Genomic DNA, 21,576 nt, shown 5'->3' with positions numbered 1-21,576 from the left:
TTGACAAAATATTGATTGTAAAATCTTAATTCTTACCCAGAAATACCTCCGTTGACCTTGCATTGTCCTATTTCACAGGCTTACTACCCCCTCCCCTAAACATATTCCAGTTAGAGTTCTCTTGGGTTCTCAGTCACTTGCTATTCCAAAGCTCTACCTTTGTTGTTCAACTGGTAAATGAAGCTTTTTGCACAGCTTGCCCTTTTTATCTGCAAAGCAACCTCAACTCCTCACAGTCAGTGATGTTCACTTGCTACAGTGTTTTTAAAAGGGAAGATGAAGACTCTCTTTCTCTTTTTAATATTGCATTTAGCTGAGCTCATGTATAATCCCTTTCAAAGTGTTCAGCGCCTTGGGATGTTGTTTGCATGATAAGGCATTTTACAGATGAGACCGAACATGAACATTATTAGATTTGAGGTTGTTCCTCATACACTGCATACGAGCAAATGCTCAGGGCAGCTACACAACTCTCTTTTGCCAAGAGAGCTGAAGGTGAGGATGGGCTGATGCATTGGCTGTCTGCAGCAGTCAGAAGGTTCAGGAAGCAGCCTTCCCCAACCTTGGACCTTTAAGCAGAACACTGTTGTGTAATGACCCCATTTGACTTAATGGCAGCACTTTATATATTAACTGCACAAAATGAAATATAATCTCAAGCAGATGCTGGAGGCATAGGAGAATCAAACCCCAAACACTATATCCTGTGCTCTGAGAGGATATATGAACCGATACAGAACATTGCTTACTCCACCTGACAGCAGTTGCTTCTTCTGCTCCAGTGCTGATAACAGCCACTTGGGCAATTTGGACAGAATCAAACAGACCATGACACAGATTGTAAGCCCCTTGGGTAGGAACCATAAGGTCTCAATTGTTCGAAAAGTGCCAAGCCCACTACTGGTGTTTGATGAATACATTATAATATGAAATGTTTCATGTCAGCTGTGAACACACGTTCCCTCTAACAAAGAAAATGCCATCAGGCTCAGGGGCTAAGACACTAAAAAGCACGGTTGAGCATTTAAAAAAAATCCATAATAATTTTCAAGATTCTGCTTTTTTTTAAATGAAAGTAAAACATCACCAGTTGGAACATCAAACTGTCTTCTCCATCTAAACAATGCAAAAGCAACACCCTCCAGTGGGGTTTACCAAGTAGCATCTTAAACTACACAGTGGTCAACCCACCATGTAACTTGACTAAATGAACTCTTTCAGATGCTTTATGTATGTATGTTTATGAGCCGCTTAGTTATGTCTATTGATATTAAAGGACATTGCACATTGTGAATGATTCAGACATCAGGTTACAGGACTAAAGCAAAACAGAAAAATCATGTCCAAACTCTGTTGCGGTTTGTAGAGGAGGAAGACCTCATGTCAGTAGCAATCACCCAAAGCTATTCTGCACTGTGTTTTTAGATGCCTGAGGAGTTATGTGGACACTGGGAATTAAAGGAGATAATAAAAAATATGGTATAGCTAGAAAGAAGTTTGTCTATGTCTTCTCTCCATGTTGCTTCCTGTTCACAACACTCTGTGGACTGACAATTGCAAAGGCACAGCTCTCCTGGCTTGGCAGATAATAAGGGCATCTGTTTGTGTAGGAAATCCAGACCTGCTGTTTATATTTTTGACTCCTTCTAGCCTATACTTGCTGAAGGTGTTAATTTGAGAAATGAAAGTCAAATTATAATAAGGTGATAGATAACTTTGAATGGTATTATAGTGAATGGGAAAGAGGGGAGAGTTTGTGTTTTGTTTTTAAACAAGACATTTTCCCCTCCTTACCAGTCTGTCCAATAATCATAAAGCAAATAATAATCGTTAGCACTTACATATCACTTCTCTCATCTATAGGTCTCATACTGATTAAGTGTTATTACCCACCTTTTATGGACTTGGAAACTAAGACACACTGATTTATCCAAGGTCACACAGTGAGTCAGTGAAAGATTAGAGAGTAGAACCCAAAGCCGGTGACTCAGTCCAGTCACTGTCCTAACAACTGTGTAATGCTAAGGAGTAAGCACTGGATAGGGGAACATAAGATATTCACACTCCAGAACCAACCACAAACTTACATCAAACATGAATCCACTTCACCACCCACAGCCCTAGAGCACATCACCCAGGGAGTGCAGGAGTGGCAGTGAATGGCAGACCAACGGGGAACAGCCTTCTCTTTCTTCTGTGCTCAGGGCTGGCCTCCAGCAGTGCAGGACTGTTCTTAGACAGAAACTTCTTTATTCAGCTATCCCTCTCCTTCCAGTCACACAACTGAAGTGAGCACCCAGATTTGGACAGTGCTTTTCACACGAGTTAATTGTGATGAACCTCAGGAGGATCTAACTTACAGCACAGACAGCAAAGCTAGTACTATGCCTGACAGCATTAAGATGATGCACCACTTGAAGACACCTGTATACAGTAAACAGAGCAGAGAGTTCTTCTCACAGTGCCCAGTAAGATTCCCCACAAAAAAGTAGCAATGTTTAGAACCAGATCCTCAACTGAGGTAAACTACCATAGTTCTATGGAAGTGATTGGAACTACGCTGATTTACACAAGATGAACATCTGGTCCTAGGCAAGTTGCTTTATTAATCTAAGATTCATTTCAGTTTGTGACTGAACTTCCTACAATGAAAGAGAGACACAAAGATCACCCTCAAATCAAGGCAAAATATTCAGAAAAGGCTACCTGAACTCTATATTGGACAAAATGTGTATTTTGCTGTGGCCAGCCTGTATGGTCTATACCATATTTTCAACTGTACAAATTCTTTGTATTTTTTAAAAGGTCTTGGAGCGCTCCTGACACCTGTGTGAAAATCAGGCATTTGGAGAGCATCAATCCTGCAGAGCACCGAAGCAGAATTCCTAGGTTTAGTTCCTATATTTGCCATTGACCTACCCAATATAGTCACCCTACCATTTTGGTAGTGCAGAGGGGTCCACTCACTGCAAGAGAGCCTCCTCATGGCCAGGCATAGCATAGCAGCTGTATCCCCATATAGCTCCCTCTACTGATGGCTGTTCCATCACTGCTGTGATCTCTCTTCCAACAACTCGTCCCTCCAGCCAGGTCACGTGTTAGTCCACCCCTTCTGGCATAACAGGGTCCAACCCAGCTATAGTTCAATGACCTTACAGCAAGTCTTTGATCCATCTCTGGGCTCCATTATCTTTATACCTCTTCAGAGGGTTTCCCCTCCCCTTCCTTGGTGGCTGATAGGGGAACCCAGGCCCTCCCTCCTCTGTAGGTTCCAGCCCAGAGACCCTGTAGCTGGTATCAAAGATCTACTCCCTCATATTCTTTGATGCCTCCCAGATGAACTCCCTACCTATTCTGCCCTCCCACCCCCCCCGGATAATGACAGACAGACTCACACACACACACACACTCACTCTCCCTTTCTCTGTGCAGCCCCCTTTCTGCTACAAACTTTGTGACTTTATAACCACCACCTAGCCCCTCTGGAGCTGGACTTAATTATCCATTATACCTGGCTCTTTCTATCTCGCAGGTACTCCCAGGTAGGTTAATTGGCCTCAGGCCCACATTAACTCCTTCAGGGCCTGTGTGGGGTACACATCCCAGAACAGGTACCTAAAGTGGAATGAGGGGTATAAAACAGGTGACATATAGATACCCAAACTGATTGTTTAGAATCTTAAGACTTCAGAAACTCCTTCTCCCCCCACCCCCACCACGTTTTTCTAGAGCCAGTAGGGAATTTTTGAACAAAACTTCTTGGGGTCAGAAAATATCAATTTGTCAAAAGTGAAACTTTTTGTGGAAATGTATCACTTCTGATAAAAATTTCTCAGGTCCAGGAGGGAGAGACCCCATCACATAATAGCTAGGTGGGAGATGTTCACCTGGGATGAGAAATTCCCAGGCTCTGCCTGAACCTGAGTCTTCCACTTGCCAGATGACGGCCTACCCATGGAGCTATTGGCTACTCTGAAATAGGTGGGTCTCTCTTTCCTCCCGCCCCACATATCTTTCTCTTCTTCCCTTCCCCTCATGGTTTTTTTTCCCCTCTCATAAAAACATTTAAATGGTCTGAGTTTCATTCCTCACTGGAATGAAAACAAATAATCAAACCTCAACATTTTCTGGAGATTGGAATTCTTGTTTTCTGGCCAGGCCTACTTTCTTTCTTCATGGTTCATTCAGCTCCATATGCTTAAAAACTCTGAATGTAAAGGCAATGTAAAAATGCCTTCTGTGACTGGTTTGATACTTGGTTCACTCAAACTGAAGCTCAGTGTCCTGACTAAAACAGTTTGCTGCAGATTAAAAATAAACTATGTTGAGATCAGCTACTTCCAGTCTTAGCCAAAGAGATATTTGAAGTATTTTACTACTATTGCCCTGAGACAGCTTGTGGCAGCTCTCTGATTCTCTTGTCCAGATTGGTTTAGACACATTTCAGCAAATGGAAGTGATCCATTGTCAGGTTCTTTGTGTGCAACAGCGAGAACGTCTGAAGCCACATAGCTGGTTTGATTAATCTCAAATGTCTTTAGTGTGACAACAGCTATATTCGTCTTTACAGCGTTTGATAGAAGTTACAGCGTAAGTCAAAGCTAATGGCAAGCCTGGCCAAGATTCAGAAGCACAAACACTACATATGTGGAGTTCATTATTGCAAACATTGGCAAATCTCATGCAGAGTTGGAGTTTGCATTCTGTTAAGTGTCTGAAACTGGAGTGTTTATCTGAACTACCCAAACCACTTAATTCTGCAATATTTGGTTGGAGATCTCATGACATTTCACATAGTTCCTGTTTCCATTCAGAACACTCACTCTATAGATACAGCGACGTGTATATACATGCCCATCCACCCTGTTTATGAAGGTGGTCTCAATTAGATTAACTGAAGAAATGTGTAATATATTTACTACATGCCTGTGCAATCAATTGCATGCTTCAATTTATTTATCAAATGCCTACACTCTTTATTGTATATTTATGACTAAATCACCTAATCACTACTCCATCTCCCATCTCCCCAGGACTTACTCTAACATTCCAAATCCAGCTTGTTTATTCTCCGCCCCCGGCCCATCACACGCACACACACACACACACACACACACACACACTGAGATCTTTACAGTTGGATTTGAGGTTGACAAGACATCTGACATTACAGGCAGAGGGATATGGAAAATATCTCAAATAATAATAATATTCATAATATCTACCTCAGGAGGGCGAGGAGAGTAATTGTTGTTTACATTGCATCCAGCCATCTCAAAGTGCTAACTGTAACTCAGTGGCAAAATGGTAACAGCTGCCAATATAGCCTCAGTCTGAATGAGAATTAAAGAAAATAAGAAACAAGAGAGGAAAAGCAAACTCTCTGTGAGAGTTGGTGTGTGTTTCTGGTGTAGCTGGATGTACCAGAACACAAAATGTCAGCTGATTCTCTCAATTTACTATAGTAAAAGGTATAGTAAACAGAAAACAAGTCACAAGAGATACATACACAACAGGAGTGATATAAAAATATGGCCTCTTTCCAATATTCAAGAGAGGTAGGAATCTTTGGTTGTTTTTATTTATACGAAGGCAAACCAAGTTCCTGGGATCTGAGCACTCTGGAATTTGAGGATAGTTTACAGTTGTATCAAACTCCTTGATTATCTTCTCACTCTAACCAGAAGCATTCTGTCCAAACAATCATTTACTTTGGGGAAGTTCAGCTCCAGAGCCTTTGCTTCTTGGCTACATCTCTGGTATTTAGGAAGTGTGACTGTGGAGGAGGCAAGTGGATGAAGTGTATCTTCAGGAACAATTGCTTATCATAATAACCAGACCAAAAAAAAAAAAAAAGGATGCTAATGCACATATACGAGTATGAATCCATACATTAACAGCATGAGACCATATTATTATTCCTGCAAAATGCATGCCTGAATCACAAGAATTCAAAGGCATTTCTGTTTCAAATTACTTCTTAAACAGTATGATTTGTCTAACATATTATTAAGGGCTCTTCAGAGGAAAAGGGAAAAAATGGTTTAATAGCAAAGAGCATATTGATTGAAGTGTAATTTCTATTATCACAGCTAAATTGTATTTTCGCATGCAAGCTGGAGCCTCAGTAAACAGAGATTATTTTTGCATGTGTCCCCTTAAACATATTGTTGCTCATTTCTGTGCTTTGTGTTGTGTCCATTTTGTATTAAATTGCAAATAGTAGTGCATCATGTACCAATACAGAATGTGATGTTTTTAATTAGAAGCCATTTCTCTTACAAGAGAGACACCCCCTGCTATCACCCCTCAATGCATTCAATTTAAAATAACACTGTCAACATAAATACCCATTTGAAGATATTCCTTATATGGGTTCCCACTAGCACCACCCAGATTATTAAAACTGAAAGTATTTTTAAAATGCTCAACAGCAGCAGGGTTAGGCCACTGCCGAAAGTCAGTGGGAGTTTTAACATTTATTTAACTGGGAATAAAGACAAGCCAATGCAGGGTGTTTTTGAAAATCCCAACACTGGTGCATGTTTAATTATCGTGTTCGTTTTTTTTTTTTTTTTTGGACTTCACTTACAGTTTATCTACATTGCAGTTTGTATAGACATATCCACATTAGCTGTACTCACTAAAAAACAGACATGAGGACACAGCGACAAAAGCTTCAGCCCGATCCTGCCTGACCCCTCCGGATACACACATGCTTGTCAGCCTGTGCTGAAACTCACACCTCTGCATCCTCACATCTATTTTTATTGAACTAGCTACATTACAGCTACCACAAGTATGTCTACATGTGCCCCCAGAGGCAGAAATTTTGCGTATAGCATGCGAACAATGTGCTCCACCCATTACGCTTGCTCCCACTGGTGCCCTGGCTCTGCTGTGTATGCTGATACAGAGGTGGGGCATGCCCCTCTTTATCTCCACATCCTTCCTGTTCTCCTGCTCCTCAAAGGGGAGCGGGAGCAAGTAATCCCTGTGCAGCCCAGAGGGCAGAGGATGAATGGACTGCTACTGCATGCAGGTGAGCAAGGGGACTGGGACGCTTCTTTTTCAACCCTCCACCCCAAGATCATGTAGTCAGTAGTTTCATTTTTCTTTTTAAATTGCTCTATGGTCAGTTTCACTCATTCTAGAACAAGAATGTATTGGGTTTGAGACATCAGCACTGTAATAAGTTTTTAAAAAAATAACTTTTAAAAAAATGCTAAGGACATTTTTAGTGAACATACTAAGTTTCAAAAATCTATTTTCTCTCCAAAACAATGAACATTCTGAACTTAAACCACATTACTATTGATCTTTTAAACACATTTTTGAACAGAAACATTTTGATGTACAGATGAGACTCATGAAAATATTTGTTTTCCTCTGCAATCTAATCTTGCAATATACATAGTCAATTTTCCTCGTTAAAGGGATGAATTTGGATACCACAGACAGATAGTTGAATGACTGGTTGCAAAAGAACTTCAATGAATTTAGCCCTTATTTCTTTTCATAAGTCATCTGTGAACAGACCAATGTGTACTATTTCATTTAATACTCATAATTGTTTGAAACGTGTTTGTGAACAAATTTTAGTGTATTGGTTGTTTAAAAACTTTACAATTTGCCTACTCACTATTCTGGAATAGTAACTGGTCATTTAAGTCACACAGGATACGACTACACTTACTGGAGGGTCCGGCGGCAGGCAATCGATGTTCTGGGATCAATCCCGGAAGTGCTCACCATCGACGCCGGTACTCCAGCTCGGTGAAAGGAGTATGCGGCATCGACGGGGGAGCCTCCCTGCCGCATCTGGACCCGCGGTAAGTTCGGACTAAGGTACTTCGAATACAGCTACGTTATTAATGTAGCTGAATTTGCGAACCTTAGTCCGAAGTGGGGGCTTAGTGGGGACCAGGCCATAATATCATTTCTACTCCCTCACTGGAGCTTTTTAAGCACAAGAATAACTGATAAAGAACTATAAGCAGTGAATAGCAACTATCAAACAACAGTGAAACTTTTTGATTACATACAAAATCCTTTGCAGTCATGAGAATTTGGGTATTTACAGTACAAACATCCAATTCCCAAGTATTTGGGCGAGCAAAATCTGTTCTCACTAATGTTTATGAATAGTGTTGAGAAGGGGGGTAGGAGAGAAGTCAGCAAGACTATGAACATGGTAGAACCAAGCCACCATTGAAAATTCAAATGAAATTTCACAGACGCTCTTTTTGCAGAATCCAAACAGAGCTAATGAGTGTTCCACCGGAATCTTACACTGGACCTATATCAGACCAAAAGAGCTCTAGGCAGTTGATGTCCAACAAAAATAGGGGGAAAAAATCAAGAATTACAATCCCACCAACAGCAATATCCGAGATGATTTTGCTATTCCAGACTGACCGTGCTTAGTGCATATTGCAATGAGACTTAGAATAAATGGCCTTTTGTCCTTCCCTGGTGTATTAGTACATTAAACCTGAGAAGGTCATTAATATTACTTAGGATCTTCTCAGAGCTGAAAAGTTTAATCAAAGTTTACATCATTGGCTGTCTCTCTGTAGCTTAGTTTGTAGCATTCCTGCTACATAAAGGTCAAGATGATGCTATTTTTGGGCAAGAGAACTAATAGTGAGGTCTATCTAGACTTTGGCCAGGCAGGCTCTGTGTAATTTTCTCTAGTGCTTAGTTTTATGAATTATCATAAATCCTGGCCTGTGTTGTCATGGATTCTCCCTGAGCTGAGGTTATCTATTGCATAGTAGCATGTGATGAAGACTAATGTTTATGAGCCAGGCTAAGAGACAGCATCCTCAGCAGAGACAGAATTCCCACTGATGACCATACATTTAGCAGGTTATGGCCTTACATTCATGTTTCAGTTGACACACAAGTCAGCAACATCGCCAGAGGTCCAGAAGAGGAGGGCTAGCTTCATGGCTTGCTGCCTCCACATGTTCCCTAATACAGCTTACCTAAGGGCGTGATTCTTGAAGAAAAACAATTCCCATTAACTTCAATTAAGCGAAGACAGAAAATGAATCATTAAGGAGGATTCCAAAGAGAGTCTATCTTGCAGATGGACCTTTCAATTACTTTTAAAATTTAATTCCTTTTAAAGGAAAATTGGGGCTTTCACTTACAAGATGTTCTCTGGGCTTATCTCACCTAGAAGAGACTGAGTACCATAAGGTAGAAGGCAAAATTACAGTAAAGGCAACAGAAAGGCCTGACCTCTGACAGAATTTCTCATATTATTTTGGGTGCTATTATTAGCCAAATGCTTTTTTGAAATCTCTAACCATTAGCTCTTTGGGTGAAATCAGTCACACTCATTCGCCTAAACTCACATGCAATCATCATTAAAATAAACCCATTGAACTCACTTGATGTTCAGACTATCCAATCAAATGTCAGCTTGTTTGGCTCCCACATCAATAAACTATCTTGAATTCTTGCAAGAGAGAAATTCATTTCTGGAGAAGACAAATAAAAAAAAAAAGACATTACGTTAGACTAGTGAAAGATTGCACATAAGTGACAAGCAGTATTGTGCTGAAAAACAAAACTTTCCCAATTGACACATCTATGGGGGAGTGGGGAGGAAATCACAATGTAATAAAGAGAGTAGGGTTTTATTATTGTGGCACAATAATTGACACAATTTTTTTTCTATGCAGAAAACAAGGAATTTTGACTGTGAACAGTTTTTGTTTGGTTGGTTGTTGTTTTTTTCTCCCTCTCTTTTCTCCTCTGAGAAAAAGATTATGATTTTCTCTAAAAAAGAGTGAATTTTCTATTGTGGCAAAACACCTCCATTTTACAGGTTTGCTGAGGGCCATTAATCTGTGCCATTATTGTCACCAAAAGGTCATTTCCTGATGAAAATGAGGACATTTCACCTTGGTCAATATGGACAGAAGGATTTTGAAGCAATTTGAAGGAATTTGTTTGGGTGGTACTCCAGAATAGCACCTGTTTTCACACTTTTGGAATGGCTACTAATAGGAACAAATGAAGAATAGGGAAATTTGAGTGGAGTAGCAAGCCAAACTTCTATCAGTGAAATCTAATTAACTCCGGAATGGTCTCCCTGGGGAAATGGTGTAAGCCTGACCATTCCAAATATACTTGACAAGGGACTAGCAAGTATGTATGTGCAATAGGATTTTCAAGAGCAATTAGCATTGGCCTAACTGCGCCTACCGAAGGCAAAGGTAGCTTTACCATTAACTTCAATGGGAGCAAAGTTAGATCTGTGTTAAGAGCTTTTGAAAATCCCACCCATTGAAAATAACCCTGCAGCGGAGGTGACAGTTCTCAGCTTTAGGCAGAGTTCCCCTCCACCCCCCGCTTTTTGTTTTTTTTTTCACTCCACTGGCAAAATCTGAGAGCTTTCCAAATATAATGTGGAGTAGGCTTCACTGCTTAGAAGACCTTAGTAACTTCAAACTGAACAATATCATAGAAAGAATACACTGTTGAAGACAATCCAGAACTAGAAGACCATGCACTGGATAATCTAATACACCTGTTTCATCTCTAAAGTCTATGATTGAAATACTTGCAAAGATAGCAGTATTGGCATTGGATACTCATGGAGTGAAAGCAGGTGGTGTGATACAGCTCTACAATTTTGTCAGCCCTCCATGGAGCTAGGATTATGACATATTATATCTGTGTAATTATTAAGAGATGCAGACTGGCTTTAAGCAGATTGAGAAGAAAACTTGGCCCTGTTACAATATTAACAATTCAGATATATAAACCTGACCCTCCAACTGAAGTGAACTCAGCCCTGCAGTGACCTATTGTGTGAAGGCTAGCCTGTTATCCTTCTTACACTCTGGCAGCCCATTGTGGAACAACCACAGTGTCTCCTAACTTTCAGTAAGTTCAATAAACCTTTTATGTAGTGAATAGTGCCCCTCTAAGAATCTACTTTATTTAGCCAAAGGCCAAACATGGTACACAAGCAAGACTCAACCCCAGTATCTAGCTGGTGGGAAGAGTGTGTGGAAAATGGGGGGGGGGGGGAGAGAGTAAATCTTTAGTCTGTCTACCACACCTGAGTCCATTTGTCTCTTCCTTCCAAGCTCCCTATTAGTAAAGTCCTCTTGACCAGGAACCCCTTTCTGGAGTCAGTTCTCTTGCCATCACCAAAAGAACAGTTCCTTTGCTGAACACAGCATCCCCACTTAGGTCAAACCACTGCAACTTGTTTACAGAGCAGAATGTACTGCCTCTGGAATCTGATCCACCTGCTAAAAAGTCTTTCTGCTCAAGTCAGGTCTCTCCTAGGTGCTTAGCACTATCCGCTTTCTCCCCTTCCAGAACCCCTTCCCTTCAGGGATATCCTTCCTAGACTCCCTTTCTGTATAAGCTCCCTACCCAGGTCCCATAAGAAATACCTGTCCTTAGAAGCCTCCTGTGTTTAAGAACTTGCTGACTGAGCCTTCATAACTGTTTATTAGGCCCAGGGTGTCCTTAGCTAATTGACTGCTCTTCAGCTACCTACGTAATTAACTACTCACAGGAGCAGCTAGAGAAGCTCATTCTCCTTAGCAGAATCTGTCACAGGTAGGCTGGGTACCTGACCCCATCAGATTTAGATGAAAGGTACAAGATGGTTACTGAGTCAGGAGGGTCTGTGGCTGCTCTGCAGCTCTACTGGAGAGACACAGAGAAGAGAGAGGCATTAATTGGGGTTGCAGTAGTGGAAAGACATAAAAGAAAGGTACTGGAGAACAGTTTAGGGCAGTGGAGAAGGGGCTTGTATTGCAAGTCTGGGAGTGGGAGAAGGGCTTCCCTGGTAAGCCTACTCCATCAGAGTTAGTTCTTGCAACCAGTAAACTAGAAGGCTCCTGTGACCAGGTCACAGGGGGTGCAGGAGGACTAGTATTTTGGAGAGGTTGGGGAAGGAGACCCAGGAGAAGGTGAAGGGCTGTACTGCAGTAACAGCCACAGGACTTGGGGTGGAAGGACAGGCATCATTAGGCATGGTGTCTGAAGCAAATTCCATAGTGGAACAGGAACAACGACAAACCAAGCAGAACCAGGGTGTGTTGACGGAGGACAGGGACACAAGTTAGGTCCCTGGCTCACCCCTGCCCCAGTGGTGGGGATTGAGTCATGAGGTCTGGCAATAGCAGCTGATGCAGAGGATAGAGGAAGTGATGATGGAGGAGACTGGCTCACAGTGCCAGAGGAATGATGGAGAGACCTGGGTTGTAGTAAGCAGCTTCCTGTGTGCCCAGTGAGTCACTGGTAACCACAGGGGAGCCCGGTATGGGGCTAGTGGTGAAGGCACTCATTATTACTCATACAGAGCTTGGTTTGAGGGCTGTGCCCAATAGAGGTCACATGTGGACATGGAACAGAGGAAAGTGTGGGGGTTCGGATGAACTAGAGTAGAAATAGAAGTCGGGCAGGAGGAAGGGGTGAGGTTGGAGATGATCAAATAGATGATAATCTCCTTGATTAGGGAACAAGAATTTCCAAAGTGGCAGGGGAAGAATCCTTCATACATAAAATAAACCTGAAGGAGGCAGGGACGAGAAGTGGAATTTTACTGCTTGGGCTCTCTGGGACAGCTGCAGCTGTCAGTGTAGTGCAGACTCAGCAACTGCAGCAGCAGCACAAGGAACTGCTTGGGTCTTCTCAGGAGCAGAGGCCATGAATGCAGAAAAGGACACTAACCACCACTGGGGTGCACTCAGCCACCAGGTTTGCCATTACTAAGGGGGTGATGTGGGGCCAGAGGCATCTTGTGTAAAGATATTGACGCAAATGAGTTAAAGGAATAGTGGTCAACAGTCAGGGCAGTTGGAATGGAATTGGGGTGAGGGTACAGGGTCGGATATCTGGGGTTGGGTGAGGAGGGACATGTTTTGTTTGCTATACTTTTCCCTAACACCACCAATGCTAGAGAGATGTTTCAACAGAGATTGTTATTTTAAAAGGCAGAGGTTTGTATTTTTAGACCTAGTAATGGCAATTCAGCTGCCAGTGACAAGAGATGGACCTCTGTTTTCGGAATAATAATCTGAGGGAGAGCTTTTGGAAGCACTATGGGAAGACTTGTGGTAAAAGGGCTTAGCAGCATGCTTCTTTAACTGTGCCAAACATAAAGTAACAATTCTCTTTAGAAACAATACAGTTCCAATCAATTGAGGCCTGGTTAAGGCAGGCGACAATAGTTGCAAAGAGAGGAAAAAACACGGGAATTTGGTACATGCATATCAGGGGAGATGGAAGGTGGGCAGAGGACAGCAGTATTGAGCAGGAATAAAGAGTCTCCTGAAGGAGTGGGGAGGAGACAACTGAGAAGGGAAGTAGAGGAGAAAAACTCCAGTGACCCTCAGAGGGAGAGGTGAGGAATGCTGGAGGGCGAGATGAGGAAGATTTGATGCTAAATAAGTAACAAGGAGGATGTGAGTTCGGTGAGCTATCCTAGTAGACCCCAATAGTGTCACCAGATGCTTGATGGATAGGGAGGGGCTTCCTCCCCTCTGGGCTGCTCTCTTTGAGCCTTTACTTAGTGGTTATTCCCCCAATGGTGTTTCCCCATCTATCACAGGACCAGGCAATTGCATCTCCCCCTCTTAATGAGGGGCTTCCCCCACTGTCCCTATCATAAAGAGGAGCTTTGAACGGGGAGAGGGTGAACTATCTGGAAATGAGAGGGTGCTAGCTCAGGTAAAAGAGATTCTCTGGGGCTGGGAACCCCAGATGCCCCCCCGCTTTTTTTTTCTTCCATGACCTCTCCCCTCATGTACAGAGTTGGGTAATAAATTGTCTCCTCTATACAGAGGAGATGGAGGCTCAGGAGTTAGGTGTGGATGCAGGGTTTTGTCGCACACCCTTGTCACAGAAATAGAGGCTCTGGAGTCAGTCAATGGATATTGGGGAAGGGGCTGGAAATGTGGAGGGAGTAGTAGGTCAGCAGGCAGGAGATGGAAAAGAGGATAAGAGAACTGGGGTTTGTTGGGAGAAGGGACAGGGGGAGCTGGTGGGGATATCTAACTTGGTCTCTGGAGATGGGTCATGTTAAGTGATGTCACCAGCCAGTGGAGGGGTCACAGTCACTGGTACAATCCCCCCAACCTTCCCCTCTCCCACATGCACATTTTATCCCAAAGCCTTACAGACAGGGAAACAAACAGTTAAGACACACTGGTAAGAAATTAAGAAGGGGGTGGGTTTGGTGAGAACTGAAAGGGGGCAGGGAAGAGGGAGACTTGAGAGACTGGGCATAGGGGATGGAAAAGTGCATGACATATCAGTATTGCTATCAACCCGTGAGGAGAATGAGAGGCTGGGGATTTGCCTTGGGAGGTATTCCTCATTATGGAAAAACAGTATCTGATGGATTTAGTGCTAATAAACATTCAGCTACATTAATTAAAAAAAAACAAAATGTGAGAATCTAAAAATAATCATCATAGCAAAAGAATAGTTTTCTATAGTTTTTACTAACTATTGCACTGAGTTTAGCACATTTTACCAAATATCATGAAATCCCAACATAGATTAGTGAAGGCTGAAGTACATAGTATTGTGCGAAAAAGAAGAGTTTGGCATCTTTGTTAAGAAAGCAAATAATTTGGAAATCTAGTAAGATCTGTAAGATTTATTGAGTTCATGAGAAATATCATGGGAACAGTATCACTCATTCCTTTCCCTCTTAAAGTACCCATTATCCTGTAGGCTGCAGTCTATTGAACAGCAATGAGTTCCTGTAAAGAAAGCACTTCCTGAAGGAGAAGCAGTATTTTAAAAATCCAGGGCTGTGCTACAAAGACTTTTCCATTTGAGAATATGAAGGCATATTACAATTAATCCTAATAACACTCCCTTGTGAGTAAAGTCAATTTCCCCACTTAACAAATGGGGAAACTGAGGCCCAAAGGAGTCAAGTGACTCTCCCAAAGTCAGACAGCATGTCTGTGACAGAACTGGGAATAGAAGTTGGAAGCCCGGACTTCCAGTTCCCAGAGTTAAGCAGTAAATTCCATGTTTCTTAGGGGAACTGGGTGTGTACAAACAAGTGAACAAAACACATATATTTTTTTTTTGAATCTCAAAAATTTGGATTCAGAGTGAACTTTTGGCAAAGGCTCAAATCAGTTCGTCTGTAATCCTAACTAGTTCTGTTTTGTTCTCTAAGCTGACATCGGAGCATCTGGAACTGTGTGGCATGTCTGAGCATTTTTTCTCTCTGCTAAAGACAGTGGGGTTTTTTTTTGTTTTTTGTTTTAAACTGATTTCTGAGAGTTCTGTGACCCTTTGTGGTAGGGTTCAAGTGTAACTATCTACAATCCTGTACCCATGAGAATGCACTTTAGTCTGCAATACTACAGGAATCCAGGCTTCAAACAGTTTTAAATAATATCAAATGAAGCTGTAGACAAAGAGGGAATGCGCGTGTAGAGAAGGGTGGGGTAATGTTTAGGGGAGAAAAGCAGCGACAATATGTATTCCTCTATTAACACCCTGGATTAGACCTTGACCTAAACCGTTCGAGAAGGAGAGACGGGACAACTAAGTATTTGTGAAACACTCAGTAGTATATTCAAGTTCCACCTAAAAATGGACTAATCTGCTTGTATTTCATAGGATATTGATCTTACATTTGTTCCCATATAGGCCTAGAGCTCCCAGCATCCCTCATGGTTATGTCAAGGGGAACTAAAGGTATACTTGACTATGAGCATCCTGAACTTATGTAGGATGTGCCCTGAAAGGAAGGGGTATATATCTAGGGCATGACCCATTTTCATAACCTATTTTTGCAGCTGTGTTGGATGGTTTAACTGCACAATTAAGTATAAAAACTGGAGGAACTGAGTTTGGTACTAAACTTGAACCAGTCTCCCATAAAGCTTTGCATAGTTATACTAAGAGAAAGAATGGAGAATTACTAGCAGATGAACTTTGTAATTTATATGGAACAAAATGTATTGAGAAATTAATCATAGTACCTGTACAGGATGTATTGACTGCAAGGAAAAAATAAATGTTATACAACTAATCACAGAATGTAGAGAAAAGTAAACACAGAGGCTATAAAAGCCCACAGAACTGTGACCAACTTTGAACAGATTTGAGCTGCAGGGCTGTTTCCGAGGGATTGGTATGTATTTACCTTTCTGTTTGTACTGATCTATCTTTGACTAATAAACATCAATTGAGCTATCTAAATCAAGCCACCCACCTACACATTTATACTGTATTTTATATTAATCCATAGATTCATAGATTCTAGGACTGGAAGGGACCTCGAGAGGTCATGGAGTCCAGTCCCCTGCCCTCATGGTAGGACCAAATACTGTCTAGACCATCCCTGGTAGACATTTATCTAATCTACTCTTAAATATCTCCAGAGATGGAGATTCCACAACCTCCTTAGGCAATTTATTCCAGTGTTTAACCACCCTGACAGTTAGGAACTTTTTTTCTAATATCCAACCTAAACCTCCCTTGCTGCGGGTTAAGCCCTTTGCTTCTTGTTCTATCCTTAGAGACTAAGGTGAACAAGTTTTCTCCCTCCTCCTTATGACACCCTTTTAGATACCTGAAAACTGCTATCATGTCCCCTCTCAGTCTTCTCTTTTCCAAACTAAACAAACCCAATTCTTTCAGCCTTCCTTCATAGGTCATGTTCTCAAGACCTTTAATCATTCTTGTTGCTCTTCTCTGGACCCTCTCCAATTTCTCCACATCTTTCTTGAAATGCGGTGCTCAGAACTGGACACAATACTCCAGTTGAGGCCTAACCAGCGCAGAGTAGAGCGAAAGAATGACTTCTCGTGTCTTGCTCACAACACATAAGAACGGCCATACCGGGTCAGACCAAAGGTCCATCTAGCCCAGTATCCTGTCTACTGACAGTGGCCAATGCCAGGTGCCCCAGAGGGAGTGGACCAACAGGCAATGATCAAGTGATCTCTCTCCTGCCATCCATCTCCATCCTCTGACAAACAGAGGCTAGGGACACCATTCCTTACCCATCCTGGCTAATAGCCATTAATGGACTTAACCATCATGAATTTATCCAGTTCTCTTTTAAACGCTGTTATAGTCCTAGCCTTCACAACCTCCTCCAGTAAGGAGTTCCACAAGGTGACTGTGCGCTGCATGAAGAAGAACTTCTTTGTATTTGTTTTAAACCTGCTGCCTATTAATTTCATTTGGTGACCCCTAGTTCTTGATTTTATATACCTCTATCATATCCCCCCTTAGTCTCCTCTTTTCCAAGCTGAAGAGTCCTAGCCTCTTTAATCTCTCCTCATATGGGACCCGTTCCAAACCCCTAATCATTTTAGTTGCCCTTTTCTGAATCTTTTCTAGTGCCAGTATATCTTTTTTTAGATGAGGAGACCACATCTGTACGCAGTATTCGAGATGTGGGCATACCATCGATTTATATAAGGGCAATAATATATTCTCAGTCTTATTCTCTATCCCCTTTTTAATGATCCCTGACATCCTGTTTGCTTTTTTGACTGCCTCTGCACACTGTGCGGACATCTTCAGAGAACTATCCACGATGACTCCAAGATCTTTTTCCTGACTTCTTGTAGCTAAATTAGCCCCCATCATACTGTATGTATAGTTGGGGTTATTTTTTCCAATGTGCATTACTTTACATTTATCCACATTAAATTTCATTTGCCATTTTGTTGCCCAATCACTTAGTTTTGTGAGATCTTTTTGAAGTTCATCACAGTCTGCTTTGGTCTTAACTATCTTGAGCAGTTTAGTATCATCTGCAAACTTTGCCACCTCACTGTTTACCCCTTTCTCCAGATCATTTATAAATAAGTTGAATAGGATTGGTCCGAGCACTGACCCTTGGGGAACACCACTAGTTACCCCTCTCCATTCTGAGAATTTACATTAATTCCTACCCTTTGTTCCCGGTCTTTTAACCAGTTCTCAATCCATGAAAGGACCTTCCCTTTTCTCCCATGACAACTTCATTTACATAAGAGCCTTTGGTGAGGGACCTTGTCAAAGGCTTTCTGGAAATCCAAGTACACTATGTCCACTGGATCCCCCTTGTCCACATGTTTGCTGACTCCTTCAAAGAACTCTAATAGATTAGTAAGACACGATTTCCCTTTACAGAAACCATGTTGACTATTGCTCAACAGTTTATGTTTTTCTATGTGTCTGACAATTTTATTCTTAACTATTGTTTCGACTAATTTGCCCGGTACCGACGTTAGACTTACCGGTCTGTAATTGCTGGGATCACCTCTAGAGCCCTTTTTAAATATTGGCGTTACATTAGCTAACTTCGGGTCATTGGGTACAGAAGCTGATTTAAAGGACAGGTTACAAACCTTAGTTAATAGTTCCACAACTTCACATTTGAGTTCTTTCAGAACTCTTGGGTGAATACACCTGTTAATACAAGTGTTAATACATCCCAGAATCATGTTTGCTTTTTTTGCAACAGCATCACACTGTTGACTCATATTTAACTTGTGGTCCACTATAATCCCTAGATCCCTTTCTGCTGTACTCCTTCCTAGACAGTCTCTTCCCATTCTGTATGCGTGCAATTTATTGTTTCTTCCTAAGTAGAGCACTTTGCGTTTGTCTTTGTTAAACTTCATCCTGTTTACCTCAGACCATTTCTCCACTTTGTCCAGATTACAAACCATATTATAAAATTCTGTACAAACTATACAGAGGTCAGAAGAATTCAGATTAAACACTTTGTGACTGGAAGATGCAGACTTGTTGAAACAGATAGTTTTGCAAAACGGGCATGATAAAGGAGAACTGGCAGCATTGGCTGAGCTGGGAGCTTGAATGCTTGGGAGCCAGCAGTGTAGCAGGGGCTGTCATGGAGCCATAGACCCTAGGAGCACTAGCAGCTGCTGACTGAAACTATCATCAGTTTCACTGCTGCCCACCCCTGAATAGCAGTGGTAAAATTAACCAGACTCTTGTTAACTTGGAAACTTGTTTCCAAACTAATTTTTTTTTGGGGGGGGGAGGGGGCAGGGCATGAAAATTTTGTTTTAGCTTTTCATCCCAACTCAGGAAGAAAAATATTCCTGAAAACTTGCTTTCATGCAACAACAATTTGGTTTCCTGGCCAACTCTAGTCACTTCACTTCACTGTTCAAATACTTCTGGATTAAAAGGCAGCAGTTTAAAAGCACACAGTAATGCTACACAATGGTTTAGGATAGGAAGCAAAGAATACTTTTTTTTTCAGTTGCATTTTTAGAAGTTGTTCGAGGCAGAATGTAATTGCTGGAACTGACATTTTGGTCAAGACCTCTACTCCTACAGAAGGAGTCTAATAAAAGTTTAATTACTATAAATAGTCAGGAACTTGGTTTTATATATCATCCAAAAACCAAGACTGCACCTTTCTAAGGCACTGGTTCAGCACTCCTTTACAAAGGAAGAGTAGGACCTGATGATTCACCAACACCATTTGTTTTACATCTTTCTCCCATCTTACATCACCAGCTTAAGGAACAGTCAGAGAAAACTAAGCAGAGTATTGCTAAGTAGTTGAACATTGGACCACTTTAAGCTTCTACATGAGTAGAGGAGGTTGTGAGAGTTGACTCAAATTACTGTACAAAGTGCTATGCAGATTGGTATGGTAATGATGTTGGGAAGCACTGGTTTGGGCTTAAAGCCAGTAATCTCTCTCACAAGTGAGATACAAAAGTTCATGAGTTGGTTCTTTTGTCAAATCACTAGCCTTTCACTCTCTCCTTTGCCCTCTTCCCCCCACAAAAATGCATTCAACACTGTGAGACGCTTCCCTGTGACAGAATTTCTAGTTTATTGTGCCTACATCCAAAATTTATCACCATGGACAGAAAAGACATCAGAAGCTCTTCAGAGAGTACAAAACAAGGGCTGCTGTGTGGTGTTTGTTTCAATTTGGTACACTAGTTATATACAGAGTACTCTATTCTAATATCTGTGCTATTCAGTCTTTTTTCCATTTTAGTCACATAATTTACCGTGCCCTTCTGAATGTTAATCTATTTTAAAAAAACAAACATTATGGGTCTGTGTGTGCCACTGGAAATAAACAAGGATAACAAAATAGTGCATTTAGGACCTAATCCCTCAAGCAATTGAGTGCCACCTGAAGTCAAAGGGAGTTGAGAATGCTCACCACCACAAAAGAAGCACTCAGCAACTCCTAGGATAGGACCTCCTATTTTTGATCTCTCTCATCAACCTTGTCCTGTCATCTAATTTTCCCATTTATCAATGAGAAAAGTTAGATTTCTACATATAAATGAGTGAAATATATAAAAATAAACAATATATGCAGGTCTATCTTCAGAAGAATAGGTTCTGGTCCTTGATTTATGCCATTTTTCAAACCCTGCTTCTGAAATTCTGTTCAGAGTAAGGCAAAATTCCACCAAATTGAGCTTTATTTAAAACCTCCCCCAATTTCAGGCTTTCAAAAACAGACTCAGAATGACAAACTCAGTGGAGTGGTTAGAAGAGAATGGGAGACAAGACCCTGGTTTATATTGCTAGTTCTGCCACTGACTCACTGTTTAACCTTAAGCAACTTCTCACATCTCCCACCTCTTTTCATTTTATTTCACATTCACAAGTGGGTAATCTAATATTTGCGTACTTCACAGAGGTGCTGTGAGGCTTCTATAATGTTTGCTTTATTCTCCCTGCATTCTCAAAACTATTATTTCTTTAAAATGGGGGGAAATAATGACATGAGAGCAAACTGTAAATTAGTAAAGAGTAGACCGCTTAGCAACATCAAGAAATGTCAGAGGGACTCTGTCACTCAGCATTTGATATGAGTGATGGGGTTTGTCTAGGATAAGGAACATCCTTATGATAATTGCAATGAAGTAACTATGAATTGCATGTAACAGTATTAGCTCTATTGACAATTATCAAAAAACTAGGGAACAGTAGGCCACTCATTCATTTCTTCTTGTGGCTTTGAAGGTGTGTTGGTAGCTTTGTGATTTTTGTTAAACACCGAGATAAAGTACAGGTTGTTTCAAAAGTCCCTGCCATTGGCTGAGACAGATGCTTTCTGGAATGACACCTAGTGATTTGCAATACTCATGTGATTGATTGTTCACATTGCCTGGAAGTCTGCTGAACAAATATACTTGCAATCATTTGGTTCAGCTATATAAACAACCTTGCATATTAGCTGGGGTTCTCAGGCACTATGATGATCAGTGCCAAATATTTAGACCTCAATTCAAGCAAGCACACATATTTAGGACAGCATTTAAGCACACACTTAGCTTTAAATATGTGACTGAATCCCACTGAAGTCAATCGGACTTCAACACATTCCTCAACTTAAGCACAGCCTTAACGTGCTGTCCTAAATAGGGATGTACTTACCTATGGGTTTAGGTGCTTTCATGAATCATGGTCATAGATACAAAGAAAACAGATTCACAGTAGTACTTTGAATGGTGGTGCTCATGTGACTTGAGGTAACCCTTTGGTGTATGCCAGCATTTAAGGCAGATAACAACCAAAGCATGGGATCAAGTAGAGCTGGGAATA

The sequence above is a fragment of the Trachemys scripta genome, chromosome 4 (assembly GCF_013100865.1).
Source record: "Trachemys scripta elegans isolate TJP31775 chromosome 4, CAS_Tse_1.0, whole genome shotgun sequence".
NCBI lineage: Eukaryota > Metazoa > Chordata > Testudines > Emydidae > Trachemys > Trachemys scripta.
This window is presented reverse-complemented; position numbering follows the sequence as displayed.